We start from the raw sequence: 25164 nt of genomic DNA, 5'->3' as shown, positions 1-25164 counted from the left end.
CTAGAAAGGAGATCTGCAAAAAGTGAACTAGGTGGAAGTAGATGTACTCTGCAAATGTATCCCATTAACAATCAGAGATTGTATTTTCACTTATAATAATGATCCAGTGGCTATTTTGTTAGTGGATATATATACAATTTATGTATATACCAAATACATGTCCAAAAGTCTCTGCATGATGGTCAGTGGATTTGTGCTTATGTGACAAGAATCAGAGGATTGTGAGTGTCTATAACAATTGTTGGATTAAATAAATACTCTTTGGATGGTCTGTTTTCCTTTGTGAGAACTGTGAGGTAGGAAGAGATTCTCTATAGAGCAGGTTTTAAAGAAGATGGACAGATGAAAACATAAAAGATAAGCTCTAATCGTGCAAATAAAATAGTCAAAGCAATAGGAAATTCTAGTGCTAACCTTCTTGCATTGCTGCGGGGAATTGCTTCTGAATTTATTGCTACCACTTCTCAAGCCAGTCAGAGGACTAAAATTTGAGAAATGAGTTAAGACAATTTTGGAGTAATGAGACTCCACTTGGGGCCACCTGAAGTGGTAGGACTGAGGAAGGAGAGAAGTTAAACAGAAGTAGGAAAGTAAAAATGGACAGCTCAATATCTACATGAGCTTCCCTCCACTGAAACCAGAGCTGGCTGGATAGGAGGAAGAGGCTCTGACTCCTAAACGCAGGGCAGATTTGATAGCTCAAGGAATTCAAATTTTATTCAATCCGAATTTACTTATGTAGAGGACTCAGATATATGGGTCCTTTTAAATGTAGGTAGAACCAAGAGTGATTAAAAACCTTATAAATTAAGTGACTTTCAGGTCTGACTTTTAGGATTTTTTTTTTTCTCTCAATGGCAGTTATAGGATAGCATGATAGAAAGACCAGAGCTCTGGAACTCTGAGGGGAAGAGCAACAGGCTATGAGAAAAGAGAATTAGAGAATTAGAAGTGAAAGATAGACCTGGAAAAGACATGTTGTCTAATAGTGAGTTGGCTTTCCCTGTAACAAGGGCTTTGACTAAGGTAGAAGTGACAGAGCTGAGGAACACTGAACTACAATCTTGAAACTACGTCTTCGATCACAGAGGTCATCCTGGGAAGACCAGCAGCACGTAACAGAAACATACCAGGGCTCTCATCAATAAACTGAGAATATAGCAGGATCCCAGAGACTGCATCTAGCATCGCCTCTCTTAGTGGTAAAATATAGAATTTTATGCTCTTCTGAATGAAAAAAATAAATAAATAAAAATAAAACCAACACCCCACACACACACACACACACACACACACACACACACACACTGCAATTTTCTCTTCCCTATTATAGATGAGTTCCTTGATAACTTTGAATTAAAGAAAGGTTATTTTAACTTTAACTGAACTACTCCTTCAGGAGTAAATTCCTATCAAACTTAATTCCTGAAAAAGTTTTTTTTTTTTTTAAACACCTTTCAAATATCAGTCTTGTGAAACAAATGTAAAATCAGAAAATTAGTAGGTCATACTTTATGGGAAATTTCTTTTCAAAACCTAATGCTTTGTTTATTTAACTATCCATATTAAATTATCTCTTCAACAAGAATGGTGCCACCCAATCCCATTACCCAAACACTCAATAGGTAAGAGAGACATCATAATCACCTGAAACTTGACAAAAATTAATTGGTGATGCCACTTCCCCTAAAGATTGCAGTCCTCATTTACTAGAATAACAAATGACAAGGCAGAAAACCAAAGTGTCAACATGGGTAAAAGAAGCTATAAATTTACTGGAGGTTAGTGGATAATAGACAGTGTTATATTAATATTATTCCCTTGTGAATCACTTCCAATGGAATTCCTTTTATTAACAATGTTTCCTTCCTGATTATGAAGTAACCAGTTCTCCTTTTGGAAAAGCAAGGAGACAGGAAAAAGTACAAGAAAACAATAATAATAATAAGACTGACAACCACAGATATTCATTATAGTGGATTAGCATTCCTGTTAGTCTTGTGGTTATATGTAAGTAGCATACATCATACCAAGTATGTGCTATGAATTTGATATTTATATGTTTTAATTTTGTTAAATTGTGATAATCGTCAATCTTGATGCCCATATTATATTCAATTTCATTAACATTTATGAATGTTTTTTCTAACATTAAAAATATTTTAAAAATCCTTAAGCATAAATACTTTTTATTTTTAATATAACATTAGTTCTTAGAGTAAAATTCTTAGAAGTAATGTTTCTGAAGCGAAGGGCATTAAGAGAATAACTGCCAAATGATTTTATATTTTGCTTAATCTTTTGCTAAACACAGAGAAGAATACTCTGATTCTGTCCCTTTTATACACCCAAAGTACATTTTCTGAAAATATTTTCTGATTCAGAAGGTGAAAAATGTGCCTCAAGTTATAGTGCTTCGTTGATTACACTGTTGAAAATGGCTCACTCAAAAGTAGTTACTTTTGTGAATTGTTGGAATATGCTCTTGTAGATTGATATTTTAAGACTTAGGGAGATTAAAGGAAGTTGTTACAAATATATGTCATCATTGTGAATATTCAATATATGAAACGTCTCTCTTATATTTGAAATAAATATTTCACCCTTCTACTTTTTTTCTGAATTCAATCATGATGTGTAAGCTTTTTACTTGGTTAAATCCATGTATAGTTCCCTGTGTAATTGTTTTTTAACTTTCCATAATTAAAAATAAATCCTCTCCTCCTACAGATTAGACCACTATCTTTTAAAAAATGCTCTTTAATTATTATTGTCAGAATTAAATGAAACTAAAACTGGTTAATGAAATTAGCTAACAAAATTTTCCACTGCTGACCAGATATTTTAAAAAACATGGAACTGTTCATGTTTAATGGTGTATAGATTTTCCCAAGCTGGATAACTGTGAAATAGAGTGTAACCAATGATTTGAATATAACTGTGATTAAACTTTCCAGTGTTGGAAGACATTTTTAATGGAAGCTATTATCTATATTTATAGCAGTTTCATTTTTTACTTCAGCTGTTACTCAGTTTTTCCTAGGTTTTCATTCTTCTTTTTTGCAATTGATTTGCAAAGTATTCCATTAATTGCCTCATAACTGTCATATCTGTGGAAAATTGTTAGCATGTCTCAGAGTGATCAAGAAAGCTTTTTGAGTGTTGAAAGCTTATTTTAGATCTCGTTTCTCATCTGGGTTCTTTCTGCTTAGGCAAAATGAGTTAGATTTAATAATGCCTTTGTGTATCTGCTTTTAAACTATAATAGTTTGGGTAAGTCACACCTTTGAAATATGTTTGTCCCTCTAGGCTCCTTAAAAAGTCTGGGCAGTTCTTGTCCAGCTTTATATTCTAACCAGAGGCATCTCATCTGGCCAACAATGGCTTCTTGCCTTGATAATACCATGTACCTGGTGGTCTGGGCTTAAGTTTGGAGAAACAGAATTTGTGTGGTCCTTTCCTTGTACCCTCCCTCTTGCCTCATGGGTCTCCTGCTAAAAATGCCGTGATTTTTCAGAATCTTTGTTCTTACTAGGGTTACCAGAATGGGATGGGCTTTCCAATAAGGATGAACAAGAAGAGGAAAGATTGAGATGTGCATACTCAAGAATAACAGTCTTTAGGCAGATAAATCATGACACATTTAAATACTAGGTTAGTAATATGTGAAGACTTTTTAAAGAGAATACTATTTTCTTTAGAAAGGAGAAAAAATGTTATCCAGAACAATGTCTTCTATAATTTGAGAAATACCTCTATTCTGCCAAAAACTATCATGCACTAGCAACACAGGGCTAGAAGATACAGTCCCTGCTCCCAAGTAACTCATAGTATGGTGAGCCGGCTGTCTAAGAAATAGTGTCAGAGTTTTACGGAGGAAGTCCTAAATGCCAGGGAGCAGATCTTATGGATGCTCATCTCAGATATTAACATCTGCAAAAATTGCTAAGGCATGTGCCCTCTAAACTGAGTTCTAAAGGAAGAAAATTTCAAGCAGCATGAATTGAAGATTAGAGGACCAAAGCTGTGAGGAAAATAGCCAATTTACTGTCCTGCAAGTATCTGAGCAAAAGTAATTGGTCAGGAGAAAGAAATGAAAATGAAAGGCTTATCAAGACCCAGTGGGTAAGGTTCTTACGTGGTGTGCTAAAGATTGTGGATTCTGTTCTAAGCCAATAAGTAGGTATTGAAGGATTTAACCAAGTCAGGGGGTATGATCAGATTTGCATTTTTGAAAGATTTCTGTGACTGCAACTGCGTGAATAAAAGATTGGAAAAGGATGGGGGACACATTAGCATAAAATATGAGTTAAGACATTCAGGAAAGAATTGATGAGGGATGTTAAGTAAAGACAGTGTTTCTGAAGAAAGTTATAAAAGAGCTAAAAGAAGTAAAATATGACAGTTGATCATTTGGTTGGGAAGATAGGGGGGTATGTCTCAGATGCCCCAGACTTCTTGCTCAGCAACATGATGAACCAGGAGCAACTTCAGGAAGAACGATGGGATTGAAGGTAGACATAATTAGCTCCATTTACTGTGAAAAGTACAAGAAGATATGCAGGGCCAGGAAAAAGGTACAACTAGTGACATGAGTGCTGCATTTCATTGGGTGCAAAATTTAAGGAATAAAAGAACCCAAAATGAACAACAGCTAAAATAAATAAGCCAAAAATCTCAGTAGCAAATACTACTGTAATAAACAAATTTTAATGGAGAGATGTATGTATGGAATCAAGACAAAACCTAAATAAACCCTTGTAGTTTCACCTGATTTTAGTTGACTTTAAAAATCACTAATTCTGGAGGTCATGCAGAGAAGCAACACATTATTAGTCTCTCACCAACTGTGCTGTAGATAATACCTCTGACACCATGGGTCATGATGATAATGGCCACCTAGGATATTTTTCAGGGACTTTAATTTGGCTTTTCTGAAAGCACTGATTCTTCACTTGGGCCTCCACATGTCTGATGAGTGAGTAAAAGAGGATGAAGGAGCCTGGCATCTGCATCTCTACCTTCACATCATATCTGTCTCCTTTGCAATCTTAACCCTTAGGTCAGATTTCTGCTCAACCCTGCATGTGGACATATTACTCATTTAAGAAATGACTAGTCTAGAACTATAATACAAGGTTGATTTGACCTAAACTTACCTCATCTCTTTCCTCCCTTTCCAAGGCTGAAGACAACAAGGTAATAGCAACAAATCAGGCCCCTGGAGCAGCACCTAGAAACTTCTAGTCATGGGTTTCCATGTTCATGGCCTCCCTGCTTCTCCACTCCCTTCCTACAAAAGCCCACTAACCCCATTTCCCTAAGATGGCCTTTGTTGGCAACAGGCATCTCCTCAATCTAATTTGGTTTGCTGGCCTTCTGAATAAATCTTCCTCCTTGTCCAAAAACTTGGTCCTCAAGTCCCTGGCCTGTTCAAGCAACAAGCAGATGAACTTGGCTTAAGCAACATGTCTGAAGTTGGAGTAATGTTAGAACAAGTCTAGAGATATACAGCATGAGGAATTACAGTTAATAATATTGTATTATATGCTGGAAACTTGCTGAGAATAAAATTAGGTGCCCTTGCCTCCCCCAAAAAAAGTCTGTGGATATGGATATGTTAATTTGCTGGACTATAATAATCATTTCATTATATATATGAAAAAGTGTAATGTAACACCATGTTGCACATTTGAAATACAGTGAAAGAGAAGGAAAGAAGTGTTATGGTTTGGATGGGAGGTGCCCCCCAAAAACTCACATGTGAAACAATACAAGAAGAATCAGTGAAGAAATTATTGGGTTGTGAGAGTCTTAACCAGTGAATTAATTCCCTGATAGGGATTAACTGAAATGGTAGGGTATGGCTGGAGGAGGTGGGAATTGGGCGAGTGGCTTTGGGGTATATATTTGTACCTGGCAAGTGGAGACCTCTCTCTGTGCTTCCTGATCATGATTTGAGCTGGTTTCCTCTGCCACACTCTTCCTCCCTGATGTTCTGCCTCATCTTGAGCCCTGAGGAATGGAACCAGCCTTCTATGGACTGAGACCTCTGAAATGGAGCCCTCAAATAAACTTTTCTTCCCTAAAATTGTTCTGGTCAGATCTTTTAGTCATAGCAGCAAAAGAGCTGTCTAAAACAGGAAAGAAGAAAGAAAGAAAGGAAGGAAGGAGCAAAGAAATCAGAAGAGAAAAGGGAGAAAGGAAGGGAAGAGAAGGGAAAGAAAATGAGCTAGAGAGAGAAGGGCAGGTAGAGAGAGAGAGGCCTTTGTTTTGTGAATAACATCAGCACAGTTCCCTCCTGTGGGTCATTTTTCTCTTTCTTCTGAACGGTTTATAACATTTACTCACTTCTTTCCGTATTTCTCCCTATCCCCAAATTTAGAGGAATTAGTATGCAATGCTTATCTTCCTGCAATCCTCTCTTTTGAACATCAGTCAGCATTTACTAATGTGAAGCTCTAACAAGGGAAGAACAAAGCAACATTAAAAACACTGTTTGCTGAAAATAAAAGAAGTGGTGTTTAAGTGCTGCTCACATCACTTCCAAAATATTCTTATCCAACTGTCAGGTGGAAATTATACTCCAGGCCGCCATAGCTGGATATCCAAGTTCACTCAAGTCTACACCTTGGAGCAATTTTTCCATAAAACACTTCTTTTCATTTCAGCAATAAAATACCTACCCAAATGGTGAGAAACAATGCAAACAAATGCAGTGAATGTTTGTTATTCGTGGAAACCTGTTTTCCTTTGTGCTTTGCTATTGTTTGAGTGAAGTTGCAGAGGTCTATAATAATGGAATAGATTGCAGAACTGCCCCTGAGAACTACCTCTCAAACATGCTAAGTAACCAGCCTGTCAAATTAAAGGAGTCTCTGAGGCTGCTGCTTTTTTTGGTCATCTTTAATTAGGCAACCCTCTGGTGAAAACCTTACAATTAAAATAGGAGTTTCTTTTCTTCTAAAGTAAGTGGAAAAGGAATTTTTTTAAGTGTATGTAGTGGCTTGCTATTTTGTTATACTTTTTTTTTCTTTTTTTTTATTGGTTGTTCACAACATTACAAAGCTCTTGACATATCATATTTCATACATTAGATTGAAGTGGGTTATGAACCCCCAATTTTACCCCAAATGCAGATTGCAGAATCACGTCGGTTACACATCCACAATTTTACATAATGCCCTATTAGTAATTGTTGTATTCTGCTACCTTTCCTATCCCCTACTATCCCCCCTCCCCTCCCCTCCCATCTTCTCTCTCTACCCCATCTACTGTAATTCATTTCTCTCCTTGTTTATTTTCCCATTCCCCTCACAACCTTTTATATGTAATTTTGTATAGCAAAGAGGGTCTCCCTTCATTTCCATGCAATTTCCCTTTTCTCTCCCTTTCCCTCCCATCTCATGTCTCTGTTTAATGTTAATCTTTTCTTCCTGCTCTTCCTCCCTGCTCTGTTCATAGTTGCTTTATTTAGTGTGTTGTGGAAAGGCTAGAATATAACAAAACCAAATCATAAAATTGCAGCAAAAATTAGAATAACGGAAAGCCAAGAAAAAGAATGCTTTTCTTTGATAACGTAAGGTGTTTTACAAATATTAACTACATTAAAGTTGTTTCTCAGTCACACTTAGGTCACAGAACAATCCAGGCATTTCAGTGTGTATGCTCTGTGCTAATCACTGCAATTCCTTGATTCGCTGGGATGTCCTGGGTAGGGAGAGTGTGTCGTATTATGTTGTATACCTGCAAGTATCCAGACTTCTGTTACTGTTAACACTTCATTCATCTGATGCCACCTACACCATAAAAAATGTTTCCAATCAAGCTACTTTTCTTTTCAAAAACTTAACAACCATTAGTGACTACCATAAATAGATGAATGAAACAATGAAAAACAACAATGTGGAAAGATTCTATGGGCTTCTTTGCAATCTCAAATAGAGCCTGCTATAGAACCTGAACTATTAGCAGGCCAAATAAATATTCACCAAACTATTAATTACACACACCTTGCATAAGTGGAATATATTTCCTCACGAAATTCTAAATTATGTTAGTTTCGAAGGAGAAAGAACATGGTCTAGCACCTGATATTTGAAAACTTCATACTTCCTCTGTAAAAATATTCAAATTTCTTTTGACTGTGGAAGGAGGAATCAGTAGATAAATTTCTGAATGTCTGTATAATAAGGAGGGTTGCTGTCTAGGTTTAGCAATCACTAGAACCTGAGGGACTTTATCTAATCTTAATCCTGCACCTGACTGCCAGGCAGCGTTCATCACTTAACCTCTCAGGGAATTAATGGGTTCATCTGTACAACAGGATTGCCAAAGGATTCGAAAGGAAAAGACTAATGATGGAATGAGGGTGGATTTGAAGATCTGACAAAGCTATCAGAATTCATGGCAAAGCCACTTCCCATTCTTTCTCAATTGTAACTGTACTGCTTTTATGAAGAGTGAATTCAATAAAAATAAGCTTCTAAGAGTTTTGTGGTGCTGGTTCATACCTGCTGGGCTGATACTAAATGTAAAACCCACTTGCTTTAAAAATGTAGAATGGAAAGCACTTTGAAAATTCATGATGTTTTTATTTGATACCCAAGGAATTTTGACTCTGGTAGACAAAACACATACCCCATAATTTTGATTAGACAGATAAATAAAAAAGCAATTCATACATTTATTTTTATCACCTTCTTCCTTTTTTATTTTCACTTTCACTTTTCTGTTACACTTTGAATCTGACATTTATGTTTCTTTGCTTCCCCCCCAATCCCTGAAGAAATCAAAAGATATTTTTCAGGCTCTGAGGTGCCATTTTCAGTCTCTGATGAGGTTTTCCCTTTGGTGTCTGTTGTTTCTGGGTTCCAGACAAAGACCCAGAGTGGTCCAGATATGCCTGAAGCCCACTAAGGGTTTGCTGGCCAGAGCCAGCTACATCTCTCTAGTTGCAATACATTTTTTTTTCAGGACAACAATAAAAAGTGCATTTCTCTGTGATATAAGATCTAGGTTTCTATGGTTTGAATATGGTTTGAGTCTGTCCCACAAAGGTCCATATAGTAGGAGTTTAGTCCCTAGTGTGCTGGTGTTGGAACATTACAGAACATTTCAGAGATAGGGCCCAGTGGGAAGTAGCTAGGACACTAGGGAGTGGCACCCTAGAAGGGATTAATGTAGTTGTTATAAAAAAAAAAATAAGCCTGGCCCCAGAATCTCTGTGGCTTTCTCTTTCACATGTGATCTCTTTCCACAAGTACACCCACCATTGTTATATCATATCATCTGCCATGAAGCCCTCAGCAGAGGCCAAACAGATGTGAAAGCCTCATCTTGGACTTTTAGTCTCCAGAACTGTGAGCTCAATAAGTTTCTTTCCTTTTTAAAGTATCTATCCTTATGGTATTTTGTTATAAGAACAGAAAGTAAACTAAGACACAGGTCTATTGATAGATAAACTTACATGTTTTTGTTTGTTTTTCGTTTTGCCAGGCACTACCATCTATTCAGCGCAAGGAGGTAAGCACTGCCTTCTGAGGAAATGGAGGATGTTAACTGAACTGCTATCGGTGCCACAGTGTTATAGAAGAAATTCAGAACCAGAGCACATATTGTTCAGATCATTAATAGAGTTATCTTAATCATCCAGCTTTGCACAGTGATTGTATTAAGTAGGAGGTTGGCATAGCACAGATGGAACAACTGGAATTCCACAATTTCTAGACAACTAATGAACAGGAAAAGCTGTTTCATGTGCCATTATCTAACAGAGAGCATGCTGGACCTAAAGAAAACCAAAACATCAAGAATTTAGTATAATGAAAAAAAAAGGCTAAAGACTACCAGAATTGAATATAGCATGCCTCTGCATTCTATTAATAATTGATTTTTTAAGAAACCCTCTTTCTGTAAGAATGTTAAGTAATATTTCTTTATATCTCAATTTTAATATTTCCAAGTACTTTCTCATTCATTAGTACACTTGATTCTCATAACAATGATTCACATTCATTAAGTGAGTTGATTCTCATATTCTAATAATGCTAAAACTTTAAAAAGTTACTATAATTTACATATTAGAATTTAAAAAGTTGAAAGAAATGAAACATATAATTTAATAAGGGTGGTGGAGGGGCCTCTCAAACTTCAGTCCTAATTTAGTTCATCCTGCTGAAAGCCTTTCTTACATCAACCTGTTATATCATCTAATGAAATGAAATTGTAAATTACATTTATTTTTAATGTTCAGCCAAAAGTGCAATTACTCTAGCTTTCAGACACCTAAAATCCAGTCTAACAAAATTTCAAAATTTCATTTTTGAACTAGTCATACAAAACAAAGGAGGACATAATGTTGTCATTTCCCCAAGTGGAGATTTAGTTTTATGTTCTTAAATCAAAATTGCTTCCTAAGAATAGTTAATTCATTTTTCTGCTATTTTTCCTACAACATCTCATAGCTTGATTCCTCCTTCTCCTTCCCACTCCTTCCTTCCTTTCCTGTGTCTGTCTGTCTGTCTGTCTGTCTGTCTGTCTCTCTCTCTCTCTCTCTCTCTCTCTCTCTCTCTCTCTCTGTGTGTGTGTGTGTGTGTGTGTGTGTATCCTGGAATTACATTTCCAGCATAGGGGGCAGTGCTGGGCTCTCCATTGCAAATATTTCAAGACATAATAAGAGAACCCAGAAACAATAAAATAAGTCAGCTAGATTTGGAATCAAGTTTGTCACAGCTGATCCCAGCCACAAGCCCAGAATGTTGGAGGTGGGCTGCCTTATATTGCAATTACACCCAATGCAGATGGTGGGAATACAGTGGCCTTATTAATTCATACTGCTGGCTCATTTGTAGCTATTATCTTACTTAATGTCAGTGATTATTATATGATAAGTTTATTTATTATTGTACCAAATATGGAAGGGTTTTCAGAGCTGTCTAGTCTTATAGTTGTTAAACCTCACCATGCACTAGAATCATTAGTAATTTTTATAAAGAAATGGATTCCTTAGTTCCCCCAAGGAAATCAGTATATCCAAGAAGATTTTTTTTATTTGTTTCTAGTATACTCTCCCAGTAATTTTGTATAAAATGATATTGGAAGACCTTACAGTATAACCCTGATTTTTATTTTCATTATTATAAGATCTAGAATCGAGACCAAAAGTCCATATAAGGTTTTGTGAGATTTTATTGCAGTCAGAAATACTATAAGAGGTAGAAAATTGCTATCATTGTCCCTGTAACCAAAACACCTGACCAATCACGGGAAGATAACTAAAAGAATATACCAGGTGGAGACATCTGGATCCCTCTGAGGCAACCTAGGAAGACCAGTCTGGCAGAAAACAGTGATAATAACAAGCAGGCTGACTGTCTCAGTCTGTTTGGACAGTCCTATTCCATGCCTGATGTCTTATTATAATTATTAGTTGTGTTATCTGTTCCTCTCTTAAGTGTCCTTATTTGGGCAATTAGCTATATGGTCTTGCTCACCATACAGAAATCCTGTCAGAGACCAATGAATATCCTCCAGTGAGCTGGGGGCAGATCAATAACAGGTAGGCTCTATCTTCCACTCATTCATTCATTCAATACAGCAATGTATTTGTGTCAGTTTTTACAGATGCCACGTCATGCATAAACAAAGAGAGCTTATTTCCTTATAGGGCTTATTAGGCTAGTAGTAGGATATTCATAATATTTAAATGAAAAATAAACAAAAAGATAATTAGAGATTACAATAAAAATTTTTACAGGTAAAACCAGGGTGATATGTATGATACCATTTTATCAGAAGAACAGGTAAGATGGGGGATGACTTCTGGAAGACCATCATCTGCCTCAACCTCTTTTTATAAAACTTCTTGTGCTCTATAGAAAACTAAAAGTTGTCTTTCTCACCCTCCTTAATAGAAAGGGTTCCATAATTAGCCCCTGCCAACCAGATATACCTGTGTGAGGCATCAATGAATTGATGGAGGAGAAGGCATTGGCATATGAACATTTTCACTTTGCTTGTGTAGACGCCTGGCCTCCTATCAGGTAGCACATAAGGTATTGCATTCCTGCAGCTAACAACCCTGACCCAACCTCTTAGTCTGCTGCCCATGGTTATGGTGGTACAGCACTGAAGCCAGCAGATGGGGTAGTAGTTTCCCAACTTCCCAGTTCCTTGGTGAGGCAGATCTGGTGGATCAGTTCTGAAGTTGTTCTTGGAGTCAGTCTCAAAGCTCTGATCTGCAGCTATTCTCAAGCCCTTACCAATCATCATCATCATCATCAATCATCATCATCATCATCATCACTAATTTGGTAAATATCTATACTAAAAATGGAGCACTTTCTGTTATCTGTCACAAAGTGATAAAGAGCTGAAAAATGAAGAGGAAAAACGAGATAAATCAGGGAAAAGAATTCTAGGCAGGTGCAAAGGTTCTTGAGATTGCAGAAGGTCTTGACATATTCAAGAAATAAAGGAAGGATATTTTTGCTGGAGCAGAGCTAAGATATGGGAATGGGAAGGAAGAGACATTGTAGGAGGCAGATCAAGGTCATGTCCATGACAGACAAATTCAAACTTTATCCTAAGTAAATTGGGAATTCAATTAGGCATGATATGATTTTAAGAATGTTATTCTGGACACCTTGTGAACAAAGAATTGAGGAAAAAAGATTAGTTATGTGTTATGTTAGTAAAAAAGATAGGGTAAAGGAAAAGAGGAATTCAAGATAAGTCCTCAGCTTTCAGCTGGATCAAAAGGTAGATGTGGTATAGTTCACAGAAATGGGATCAATTTTTTGTTTTGTTTTGTTATTTTATTTGTTGTTTTGTATAAGTCTTATTTGAGATGCCAACTGATCATCCAAAGAAATATGCCCAGGAGAAGGTAGTGACGAGTCTAAAAGAGAATAGATGAGGTTCTAGAGAACATCTTCTATGCTAGGTCAAGTTATTTTAGGATAAAAGTCAGAAAAAAATTTTGACTAGGCACCCTGTAGCCCAGTCACATTGACACCAAAATTGGCCATCAAGTAGTTCAACATTCTTCTTTCAAGTTCAGGATCTTTTGTCTTTACTTAAACTTCATACCAAAGGAAAAAAAAAATGAATATAAATAGTAACAAACAGAGAGAAGCTGAACCCTTTCAGGGCATGGCGCTCAGTGATCCATCTCCTCCAGTCCTGTCCCACCTGCCTAAAGGTACCCTATAGTTACTACCCAGTCAGTCCATTCAAAGTAGGATGGACCAGTTATTGCTCTCAAAATATAATCATTTCACCTTTAAATATTCCTGCATTAGCACAGGATTTTTTGGGAGACACCTCATATCCAAACCATAACTCCACCTGATCTCTCTTTCTCATACACACTACTATCATGATTCCATCCACCACATGAGACATAGCCAGGGAAGCCCTTGCCAAAAATGGTGCCATACTGTTTTGACTTCCTAAACTCTAAAACTATGAGCCAAATAAATTTCTTTATAAGTTACTAAACCTGGAGCATTTTGTCATAGTAACATAACATGCATATCTTTTACACATTGAACATTTATTTGACAAATATTTTTATTTACTTATTTATTTTTAATTTTATTCATTCATTTGTTTGTTTTGGTGCTGCGGATTGAACCCAGGGCCTTTTGCATGCAAACCAAGCACTCTTCCAACTGAGCTACACCCCCAGGCCCTTGACAAATATTTTTAAATTAAATAAATAATGCCCAATCACTCATTTCATGGAGCTCAGAAACTAGCAGAAAGTAACTTAATGAGAGTATCTACTTACAGAGCACTTACTTTATGCCAATTTTGGTGCTTAACATTTTTCATAGTTGTCATTTAATTTTGACAATCACCCTCTCAAGTAGTTTCTCTTATGGTCTCTAGTTTATGCATGAAAAAACCTAAACAATAGAATAATTGAATAATTTGTAACCAGGCTTTGCAAGCACACTCCGGCTCCAGAGCCTATAACCATCAAATTCTACTATGAAATGTACTAAAGAAGCTTTGTCCAGAAGTGAATGAGAGTCTAAATGAAGAGTGTCATAGGAATTAACATCATTAAAAGGTAACTCCCCTCTTTTTTATTTATCTGCTTGTCTCTATCCTTATTTCTCCAAGGCCAATATTCAAATACTGCAATAAGTAGGCAAGGCTCCTATCCACGTCCCTATATCCTACATTTTTCTCTTCTAGACTGAAATACCCTTGTTTCTCTCTCAAAATAGTTTTCTATCATTTCCAATGGCTTTTCTTTTCTACTTCCTTTTCAGATAATTCCTGCCAACACTGAACTTCTCTTTTTGAACCACTTATGGGTAATTAACTAAGCATATATTTTCATAGTTGCTTAAAATCCAACTCTATTCTCTAATTTTTTCATATGCATAAATCCCTTCACCTGAAACAAATTTTATATCATCTTGTCAGAAATACATTTGCATCCTCCAGAATATCTAGACTTACAGTAGATGTTTAACAATAAATTATTTCCATAGGATTAAATTAAAGGACAGTTAAATTTAGGCATACAAATTGAATAATCACATGAATTCTTTCTCTCTAAATGTCTAACCTGGATTCTTTTTCAAAATGGTATTTTTTTCCTTCCTTACATACAGTTAGGGTTTTAAGACTTCTGACTTTGCAGTCTAATTGGCCTAATTTAAAAATCATGTTGGCAGCAACAATTTCTGTAACTATCAAGAGTTATGAAGCAGTTAGCCAGAGAAGTGTATTTGACACCTGAATTATTTCTCTCCAAAAATACACTGAAATTTGAAAAGGGCTCAGTTAGTCTTGTAATTTTTACTGTTTTTTCTAATACCCTTTGCTCCACATGGTGTCTGCCTGTATCATTCCCCTGGGATCCCAAACACAGACACTTCTATAAAGTACCTCATGATACATCATACCTAATATTTCAATAATCCTTTGTAAAATGTCTCTATGGAGTGCTGATTCTCACTTCCACCCTCTTGTCTCACAGCCCCACTTTATTCAAAAATTTATATCATTGTCTAGTCCATCTGTGCCTGTGTCCAAATCTTCAAAAGCCAAGAACTTTCATCCTCCCTGAGGATGTTTGTAAGGATTACTCTGTTCTCATGCACACCAAGTATTATTTAGAATATTTGCAGAATGAATTATCAGTGATAATGGAGAGATGCAGAAAATGAGAGTAATTGAAAAAGAGGAGCATGAGAGTGAAGAGGAAGGATTGTGGACATGAGTGGAAGGATCTTATAAAAGAAACCAGAGAATTCTTATGACATGAGTAAGAAGGGATAATTAAGGTATAAAAGAGAGCAGAAACAGGATAATGATTTCTTAAATTTTTTGAGATGGAGAAAATAAGCTACATTAAAAATGGCCATAGATAGCCTAACATTTTTCCTTTAAAGAAATTGGGATTTGTTTTTTAGGAATTGGCTAGCTTCACTAAGCATAATCTGCTCTAGTGCCATCCATTTCCCTGCAAATTCCGTGATTTTGTCATTTTTTAGTGCTGCGTAATACTCCATGGTGTATAAATGCCACATTTTTTTTCAGTATGTAAAAATGTGATGTGTAACCGATGTGATTCTGCAATCTGTATTTGGGGTAAAAATGGGAGTTCATAACCCAATTGATTCTAATTTATGAAATATGATTTGTCATGAGCTTTGTAATGTTGTGAACATCCAATAAAAAAATAAAAATAAATTAATTAATTAAAAAATAAATAAAAAAAAAAAGAAATTGGGAGTAAGATCACTTCCTTGGCGCATTTGTCTAATATAAGATAACTGTTATTATGTGGGTTAGTCTCTGTGTCCTCTATTCTGTACCATTGGTCTACTAGTCTATTTTGGTGCCAATACCATGCTGTTTTTGATAGTATTACTCTGTAGTACAGTTTAAGGCCTGTTATAGTGATGCCACCTGCTTCACTCTTCTTGCTAAGAATTGCTTTAGCTATTCTGGGTCTCTTATTTTTCCAGATGAATTTCATGATAGCTTTTTCTATTTCTATGAGGAATTTCATTGGGATTTTGATTACAATTGCATTAAATCTGTATAGTGTTTTGGTAATATGGTCATTTTGACAATATTAATTCTGCCTATCCAAGAACAAGGGAGATCTTTCCATCTTTAAAGGTCTTCTTTAATTTCTTTCTTTAGTATTCTATAATGTTTGTTATAGAGGTCTTTCACCTCTTTTGTTAGGTTAATTCCTAAGTATTTTTTATGCTATTGTAAATGGGATAGTTTTCCTTGTTTCCCTTTCAGAGTATTTGTCCCTGAAATATAGAAATGTCTTTGGTTTATGGGTGTTGATTTTTGTGCCCTACTACTTTGTTGAATTCATTTACTAGTTCTAGAAGTTTTCTGATGGAAATTTTTGGGTCTTCTAGGTATAGAATCATATCCTAAGCAAATAGTGCTAATTTGAGTTCTTCTTTTCCTATTTATATCCCTTTAATTTCTTTCGTCTAATTGTTCTGACCAGTGTTTCAAGAACTAATTTTAAAAGAAGTAGTGAAAGAGGGCATCCCTGTCTTGTTCCAGTTTTTAGATGAAATGCTTTCAATTTTTCTCCACCTAAAAGCATCAAAAACATACATTGGAGAAAAGATAGCCTCTTCAACAAATGGTTCTGAGAAAACTGGAAATCCATATGCAACAAAATGAAATTAAACCCTTACCTCTCACCATGCACAAAACTCAACTCAAAGTGGATCAAAAATATAGGAATTAAACTAAGGATCCTGAGTTTAATAGAAGAAAAAGTAGGCTCAAATGTGGGATTAGGCCCCAACTTCCTTACTAAGACTCCTATAGCACAAAAATTAAAATCAAGAATCAATAAATGGGATGAATTCAAACTAAAAAGCTTCTTATCAACAAAAGAAATAATCAGTGAGTTGAATAGAAAGCCTATATTCTGGGAGCAAATTTTTACCACTCGCACATCAGAGCACTAATCTCTAGGGTATATAAAGAACTCAATATGAATTTCACGATTGCTTTATCTATTTCTACAAGAAATGCCATTGGGATTTTGATTGGCATTGCATTAAACCTCTAGAAAACTTTTGGTAATATCGCCATTTTGATGATGTTAGTTCTGCCTATCCATGAACAAGGTATATTTTTCCATCTTCTAAGATCCTCTTCTATTTCTTTCTTTAGGGTTCTGTAGTTTTCATTGTATAGGTCTTTCACCTCTTTTGTTAGGTTGATTCCCAAGTATTTTTTTTTTTTGAGGATATTGTGAATGGAGTGTTTTTCCTCATTTCCGTTTCAGAAGTTTTGTCGCTGATATACAGAAATGCCTTTGATTTATGTGTGTTGATTTTATATCCTGCCACTTTGCTGAATTCATTTATTAGTTCTAGTAGTTTTTTTGTAGACCCTTTTGGGTCTTCTACGTATAGAATCATGTCATCTGCAAATAGTGATAATTTAAGTTCTTCTTTTCCTATTTTTATGCCTTTAATTTCTTTCGTCTCTCTAATTGCTCTGGCCAGTGTTTCTATATTGAATAGAAGTGGTGATAGGGGGCATCCCTGGCTTGATCCAGATTTTAGAGGGAATGCCTTCAATTTTTCTCCATTCAGAATGATGCTAGCCTGAGGCTTAGCATAGATAGCTTTTACAATGTCGAGGTAAGTTCCTGTTATCCCTAGTTTTTCTAATGTTTTGAACATAAAGGGATGCTGTACTTTGTGCTTTTTTATGCGTCTATCGAGATGATCATATGGTTCTTATCTTTAAGTCTATTGATATGGTGAATAACATTTATTGATTTCCGTATATTGAACCATCCTTGCATCCCAGGGATGAATCCTACTTGATCATGGTGCACAATTTTTTTGATGTGCCTTTGTATCCGATTCGCCAGAATTTTATTGAGGATTTTTGCATCTAGGTTCATTAGAGATATTGGTCTGTAGTTTTCTTTCTTTGAGGTGTCTTTGTCTGGTTTCGGAATCAGGGTGATGTTGGCCTCATAGAATGAATTTGGAAGAGCTCCCTCTTTTTCTATTTCCTGAAATAACTTGAAAAATATTGGTATTAATTCTTCTTTAAAGGTTTTGTAGAACTCCGCTGTATACCCATCCGGTCCTGGGCTTTTCTTGGTTGGAAGTCTTTTGATTGCTTCTTCTATTTCATCTATTGATATTTGTCTGTTTAAGTTGTGAGTTTCCTCCTGACTCAGTCTGGGCAAATCATATGACTTAAGGAATTTATCGATGTCTTCACTATCTTCTATGACCCAGAATAGCAAAAACAATTCTAAGCAGGAAGTGTGTATCAGGTGGTATAGCGATACCAGATTTCAAACTATATTACAGAGCAATAGTAATAAAAACAGCATGGTACTGGTACCAGAACAGGCGGGTGGACCAATGGTACAGAATAGAGGACGCAGAGACTAATCCACAAAGCTACAACTATCTTATATTTGATAAAGGAGCTAAAAACATGCAATGAAGAAAGGATAGCATCTTCAACAAATGGTGTTGGGAAAACTGGAAATCCATATGCAACAAAATGAAACTGAATCCCCTCCTCTCGCCATGCACAAAAGTCAACTCAAAGTGGATAAAGGAGCTAGATATAAAATCAGAGACTCTCCGTCTGATAGAAGAAAAAGTTGGCTCCGATCTACAGATTGTGGGGACGGGCTCAAAATTCCTTAATAGGACACCCATAGCACAAGAGTTAATAACAAGAATCAACAAATGGGACTTTCTTAAACTGAAAAGTTTTTTCTCAGCAAGAGAAACAATAAGAGAGGTAAATAGGGAGCCTACATCCTGGGAACAAATTTTTACTCCTCACACTTCAGATAGAGCCCTAATATCCAGAGTATACAAAGAACTCAAAAAATTAGACAATAAGAAAACAAACAACCCAATCAACAAATGGGCCAAGGACATGAACAAACACTTCACAGAGGAGGACATACAATCAATCAACAAGTACATGAAAAAATGCTCACCATCTCTAGCAGTCAAGGAAATGCAAATCAAAACCACCCTAAGATACCACCTCACCCCAGTAAGATTGGCAGCCATGATGAAGTCAAACAACAAAGAGTGCTGGCGAGGATGTGGGGAAAAGTGTACTCTTGTACACTGCTGGTGGGACTGCAAATGGGTGCGGCCAATTTGGAAAGCAGTATGGAGATTCCTGGGAAAGCTGGGAATGGAACCACCATTTGACCCAGCTATTGCCCTTCTCGGACTATTTCCTGAAAACCTTAAAAGAGCACACTACAGGGATACTGCCACATCGATGTTCATAGCAGCACAATTCACAATTGCTAGACTGTGGAATCAACCCAGATGCCCTTCAATAGATGAATGGATTAAAAAATGTGGCATTTATACACCATGGAGTATTACGCAGCACTAAAAAATGACAAAATCACGGAATTTGCAGGGAAATGGATGGCACTAGAACAGATTATGCTTAGTGAAGCTAGCCAATCCCTAAAAAACAAATACCAGATGTCTTCTTTGATATAATGAGAGCAACTAAGAACAGAACAGGGAGGAAAAGCAGGAAGAAAAGATTAACATTAAACAGAGACATGAGGCGGGAGGGAAAGGGAGAAAAAAAGGGAAATCACATGGAAATGGAGGGAGACCCTCATTGTTATACAAAATTACATATAAGAGGTTATGAGGGGAATGGGATAACAAACATGGAGGGAAATGAATTACAGTAGATGGGGTAGAGAGAGAAGATGGGAGGGGAGGGGAGGGGGGATAGTAGAGGATAGGAAAGGTAGCAGAATACAACAGTCACTAATATGGCAGTATGTAAAAATGTGATGTGTAACCGATGTGATTCTGAAATCTGTATTTGGGGTAAAAATGGGAGTTCATAACCCACTTGATTCTAATGTATGAAATATGATTTGTCAAGAGCTTTGTAATGTTGTGAACATCCATTAAAAAAAAAGAACTCAAAAAGCTAAACACCAAAAAAAAAAAATGATCAATAAGTGGGGCAAGGAAGTGAAGAGACTTTTCTCAGAAGATAATATACAACCAATCAACAAGTATATGAGAAAATGTTCAGCATCTCTAGCAATTAGAGAAATGCAAATCAAAACTACTCTTAAGATTTCATCTAACTCCAGTCAGAATGGCAGCTATTAAGAATACCAACAACAGTAAGTGCTGGTGAGGATGTGGAGAAAAAGGTACACTCATACATTGCTGGTGGGACTGCAAATTGGTGCAGCCAATATGGATAGCAGTATTGAGATTCCTTGGAAAACTGGGAATGGAACCACCATTTGACCCAGCTATCCCACTCCTCAATCTATACACAAAAACTTAAAAACAGCATAATACAAGGCACAGCCACATCAATTTTTATAGCAGCACAATTCACAAAAGCTAAACTGTAGAACCAACCTAGATGCCCTTCAGTATAAAGAAAATGAGGTAAATATACACAGTGGAATATTACTCAGCAATAAATGAGAATAAAATCAGGGCATTTTCAGGTAAATGGTTGGAGTTGGAGAATATAATGCTAAGTGAAGTTAGCCAATCCCAAAAAACCAAATGCCAAATGTTTTCTATGATATAAGGAGGCTGATTCATGGTGGGGTAGGGAGGGGAAACATGGGAGGATTAGATGAATTCTAGATAGGGCAGAGGGCTGGGAGAGGAAGGGGGGGGGCATGGGAGTAGAAAAGATGGTGGAGTGAGATGGACATCATTATCCTAAGTACATGTATGAAGATACGAATGATGGGAATATACTTTGTATACAACCAGAGATATGAAAAATTGTGCTCTATATTTGCATTATGAATTGTAATGCATTCTGTGGTCATATATAACAAATTAGAATAAAAAATAAATTAAAAAAATAAAAATAAGATTGGAATTCGTATATTAAAAAAAGATCACTTGCTTGCAAGGGGCAGTGGAGTATGAAAAAAACTCCTTCCTCAGAAATGTAATCGGGTACTTATAAGAAGTTAATAGCTGCGGTGAGCGCCATGTGAAAGTTACTGGCACAGACCTATAATGTTGTAGTTACTGGAACTACATGACTCTGGGGCAGATCTGGACAGGGAAGGGGTAGAAAGCACAGACAATGGCACCAATCATGGGGGCAAATAATTCTGGAGTGATGGAAATGGAAGGCATTGGCATGGCTGACTAGAAGGGTCAGGCATGGAGGATGGAGGAGAGAGAGGAGAATGGGGGGTGAAAGAGGAGCTTGCAGGGCCTGCATATGAGTGTGAGCAATCCAGGATCAGGAGAGATGGGAGTGACAGAGCATAGCAGACACAGACTCCATTGCCCTCTCTATGCTGAAAGAGGTCAGATTTGACTGGGACATATCATTATGAACAAAATTCCACAAAAAGAGGCAATTAGGAAAAACAGTGGAGGTCAGTAACTATGCTTTCTATGTGAAGTTGAAAGAACTTGCATCTCTTAACATAATCTGTGTTTCTCCTTCAAACAACCGTGGGATCTAATATTTGAAAATATGTATTACTTGTGATTACATACTACATTTTGTAAATAAAATTTACAAAATATTTAAATAAAATTTGCAAAATTATTTATTTAATCAAAATTACAACAGAACTTAAGTGACCAGCTCTTTTGGATAATATCTAAAGAATTTTAAAGAAAAACACAAAGAACATAAATTTAAGATCAAACTATTTACTTTTTCTGGATGTAACTCAAAAGAACATAGTTAGGTGGGTTCTTTAATTGGATCAATGATGACTGTCATAACCTTAGTTTTTTTGTGTGTTATTACTCAGTTTTCCACAGGGAAGGGTAAGTTTGTTCCATATTGTGAGGCTAAAAAAATGTATTCTTCAGAAACCAATTGTGTTTATACCTGATAATTTCAGGCTCAAGTTCTAGAACAGGGGAAAATACTTGATTCACAGAAGTTTAAGGTTTGATTCAACCTGGGATGAGTCAGAGTTATAGGATGTACTCATGGGCTTTGCCTCTATGCTGGTGAGCTGCTTTTCCGATGTGCGGTAGAGGTCAGCACTTACCTCCACTGGCTACTTTGCAAGGTTCATGGCCAAGGTAAGAGTCACGGTAGATGTAACCAGAAGTAAGCTTTAGATTCTTCAGTTACTTTCTATGTCCAACACTTCAGGACCATTTGCCTCTGGGGTCAGCTCTGTTAGCTATGCTTTCTTTCTCTTTCCTTTTCAAAACTCCTTGAAGGCCACAGAGCTCCAGTGAGTTCATCATTACACATCTGTACAAGTGCATTTCCTTGGCCTCTCACCAAAATCATTAACTCCTTATGGATGCCCCACACATTTCTCATGAAGGTGACTCCAAGTCTTATATAATCTGCCAACCTTTCCAATCAAAAAGCCTCGTCCCCTACTTCATTAAGGAAAAATCTTAGGCTCTCTATGGTCATCTTTCATGTACTTTTATCTACTTCAAAAAATCCTTAATGTGTAATCAATATTGTACATTGTGAGAGAATGGAAATGCTCGGGTTGTAAAGTTAATTAGATGTGAGTTCAACCTAAATTAGCTTCCTAAAAGGCAGGAGGATTTAAGAAAGTTATTTTACCTCTGTGAACCCCAAATCTGTGACCCAAAACATGGTAATTATTAATAATAAGATATACTTAACAAAATTAAGGACAGAATAAATTAATAAATAATTTATTAAAACATTTTGCAAAATTGTGGGAACATAATAAATTGTCACAATATATTACTCATTTTTAAAACCTGCTGAGTTCTTTCAGTATATTTTTGAAAGCACTTGTTTTTAACATAAATGTAGATTTCATTTTCTAGCTTATATTAAATAATCAAAATAAAATATTTACTCAATAAAACTCTGACTGGTATAAATATTTTGAACACATAGGAATTCTGCTATAATCTACTATAACCAGAAAATAAGAAGGAATGTTTCAGGAGTTGAATTAAAAGGAGTCATAAAAAAGGTTGTGGAGGATTTTTGTCAAATTTTCCATCCATTTCCATGTATGCTATCATGACCTGTGACAATCAACCTGTGTGACATGATAAAATGGGCATTGGAATCACCCAGATACCTTATAGTTGTGTGGTATTGGGAAGCTGAGGCGCACCCAGGCTAAAACATGCTGTAGTTATTAGCCGGGCAATCTTTCTCTTGAAAAATGCCACACAATTCCCCAAGTCTCCAGGGAACTGGGAAATTACAAATAGACAGAGATTTGAGGAGTGGGCGGATTTTTTTTTTCTTCAAAGCAGCAGCTGTTAGGATAAAAGGCAATCTTGAGTCTTAAAGGAAAAAAAAAATCAAGAAATACAAGGTGTTTACTGATTTCTGTATCAAGTTCTATTTTTTCTCTTCCCGTCTAATCCCAATGTTGTTTTTTTAAAGCAACAGTCACAATTTTTACCCAGATCTTTAATTTATAATGCCCCTAATAAAACTGAGTAGTTGTTTGTTAGGGTCTGTAAACAAGTCAGGATGGCGCCTGGCATTTTGTAGAGGGAGTGGTTTGTGAAGTAACGCCAGCGAGCCATTAAGTGTGGAGATTCCTTATTGGTTGACTGCTGTATCTAGTTTATGTTAATTAAGATAAGCTGTGTGGAATGTATATATACCCCTCCGGTCCTACAATAAACGCCTCCCACTCCTGCTGTATCAATGTACACAAGTTGCTCGTCCCCCCCCACCCCGCACCCCCCCCTGTTATTTTGCCCAGCCAGCCGGACTGCAGCAGTTGTTATATCAATATATCATAAACATACCCCTTGTTACTTTCTCCTGTCTCTTCTTCTCTCCCTGCCTCTTTCCTTCTCTCTCTCCTTTGTTTCCTTTTTTATAAATATTAACTCATGTGACCCTCAAAAGTGACCTTTTAAATGAATAGGCAGTTATTAAAAGAAGTAATCATTCTTATGATGTTATCTTCTTGATATGGGCACTGTATATAAATACAAAGCAAGCAAATATTGATGTTTACCCAGAACCATTCCTATACATTCACTTGAAGGAAATGACAGAAAGGATAAATAAATGATTTTTAGGATCCCCACCCCCAACACACATACTGCCTTTAAAATTCCAATATTTCATAATTCTAACTCTAAGAAACATGCCGATAAAAATAAAAGCTTTAGCAGTTATAAATAAATTAGGAGAAGTACATTATATATCTTTTATGCAAAACTTAATTTAATATAATGCAGCAAATATTCCTTGAACAAAGTTATTCCATTGTTGTTACAAATAAGAAAAAAAATAAAGGACATTTTCCCTGGATGGTGTTGGGATTTTCATTAGCATCCCTGAGAGTCTGGGCAATAGCTTTATAGAAAGCATTTTTTTTTTTTTTTTTTGGTGAGTGTTTATTTTGCTGCCTTCCTTTGCTTTTTCCCTCTAGCAAACACAGGGATTAAAGATCAGTGTGTTGGTCATCCACTGTCATCACAACATAAAATGCTTTCTGCTCTCTTGAGCTGCTTCTCATCAGCACTAACAGTTTGACCCCATGCCCCAAACGGTATATAGCATATACCTGTCTTTAAAATGTGTGAACCGAATTTTATCTGCAGTGATTTTTCTTTTTATCCCTTGATCTGTCACTGTTTCCTCACAATGTCAAATGCCTCAGAGCTCGACTTGAATGGTGATCAGACTCAAAGGCACACAATTTGGGGTTTGATCTAAATCTACCCAATCAAAAATCTTCTCAGTTCAGACTCAAACCCTGCACTTTGTCCTCAATAGTGAAGAGCAGCCATCACTAAAGCACATTCTCCTTTAAGCATTTTAGAAATGAACATAATGATGTTATAAAGAAAGGAAACAGATATATTTTGCCAGTACTATGATGTATGCATCTAAAGAAATGTTCATCTTTGACCCCTTTGCAGATCAAATACTTTCTTGATGGTATGGCTATTGTATAAAACATTTATGTTTTAATTCCTCTTTGGAAACTAATTCAAAGATAGTTTCCCAGGTTCATCAGAAAATCAACATCATTAATTTATTTTCCTAAGACATTCAATTTGCCTAATCTAGTCTCTTTCTCCCATGCTCTTTCTTCACCTCCCTCTAGTTAGACCTGAACCCTCCTGCACTCTACTGCTAACTGATTCACTTTCATATAATATCATTCAT

At 36.2% G+C, this 25164-nt stretch overlaps 1 protein-coding gene across 2 annotated transcripts in view; it reads right to left on the bottom strand.

Moving 5' to 3' along the window:
* Positions 1–25164, bottom strand: part of GRM8 (glutamate metabotropic receptor 8) — a 765391-nt gene that overhangs the window by 205383 nt on the left and 534844 nt on the right. The gene's annotated exons all lie outside the window — the stretch shown is intronic.

The sequence above is a fragment of the Spermophilus citellus genome (assembly GCF_964194105.1).
Source record: "Spermophilus citellus genome assembly, chromosome: 3".
Lineage (NCBI taxonomy): Eukaryota > Metazoa > Chordata > Mammalia > Rodentia > Sciuridae > Spermophilus > Spermophilus citellus.
This window is presented reverse-complemented; position numbering and strand designations above follow the sequence as displayed.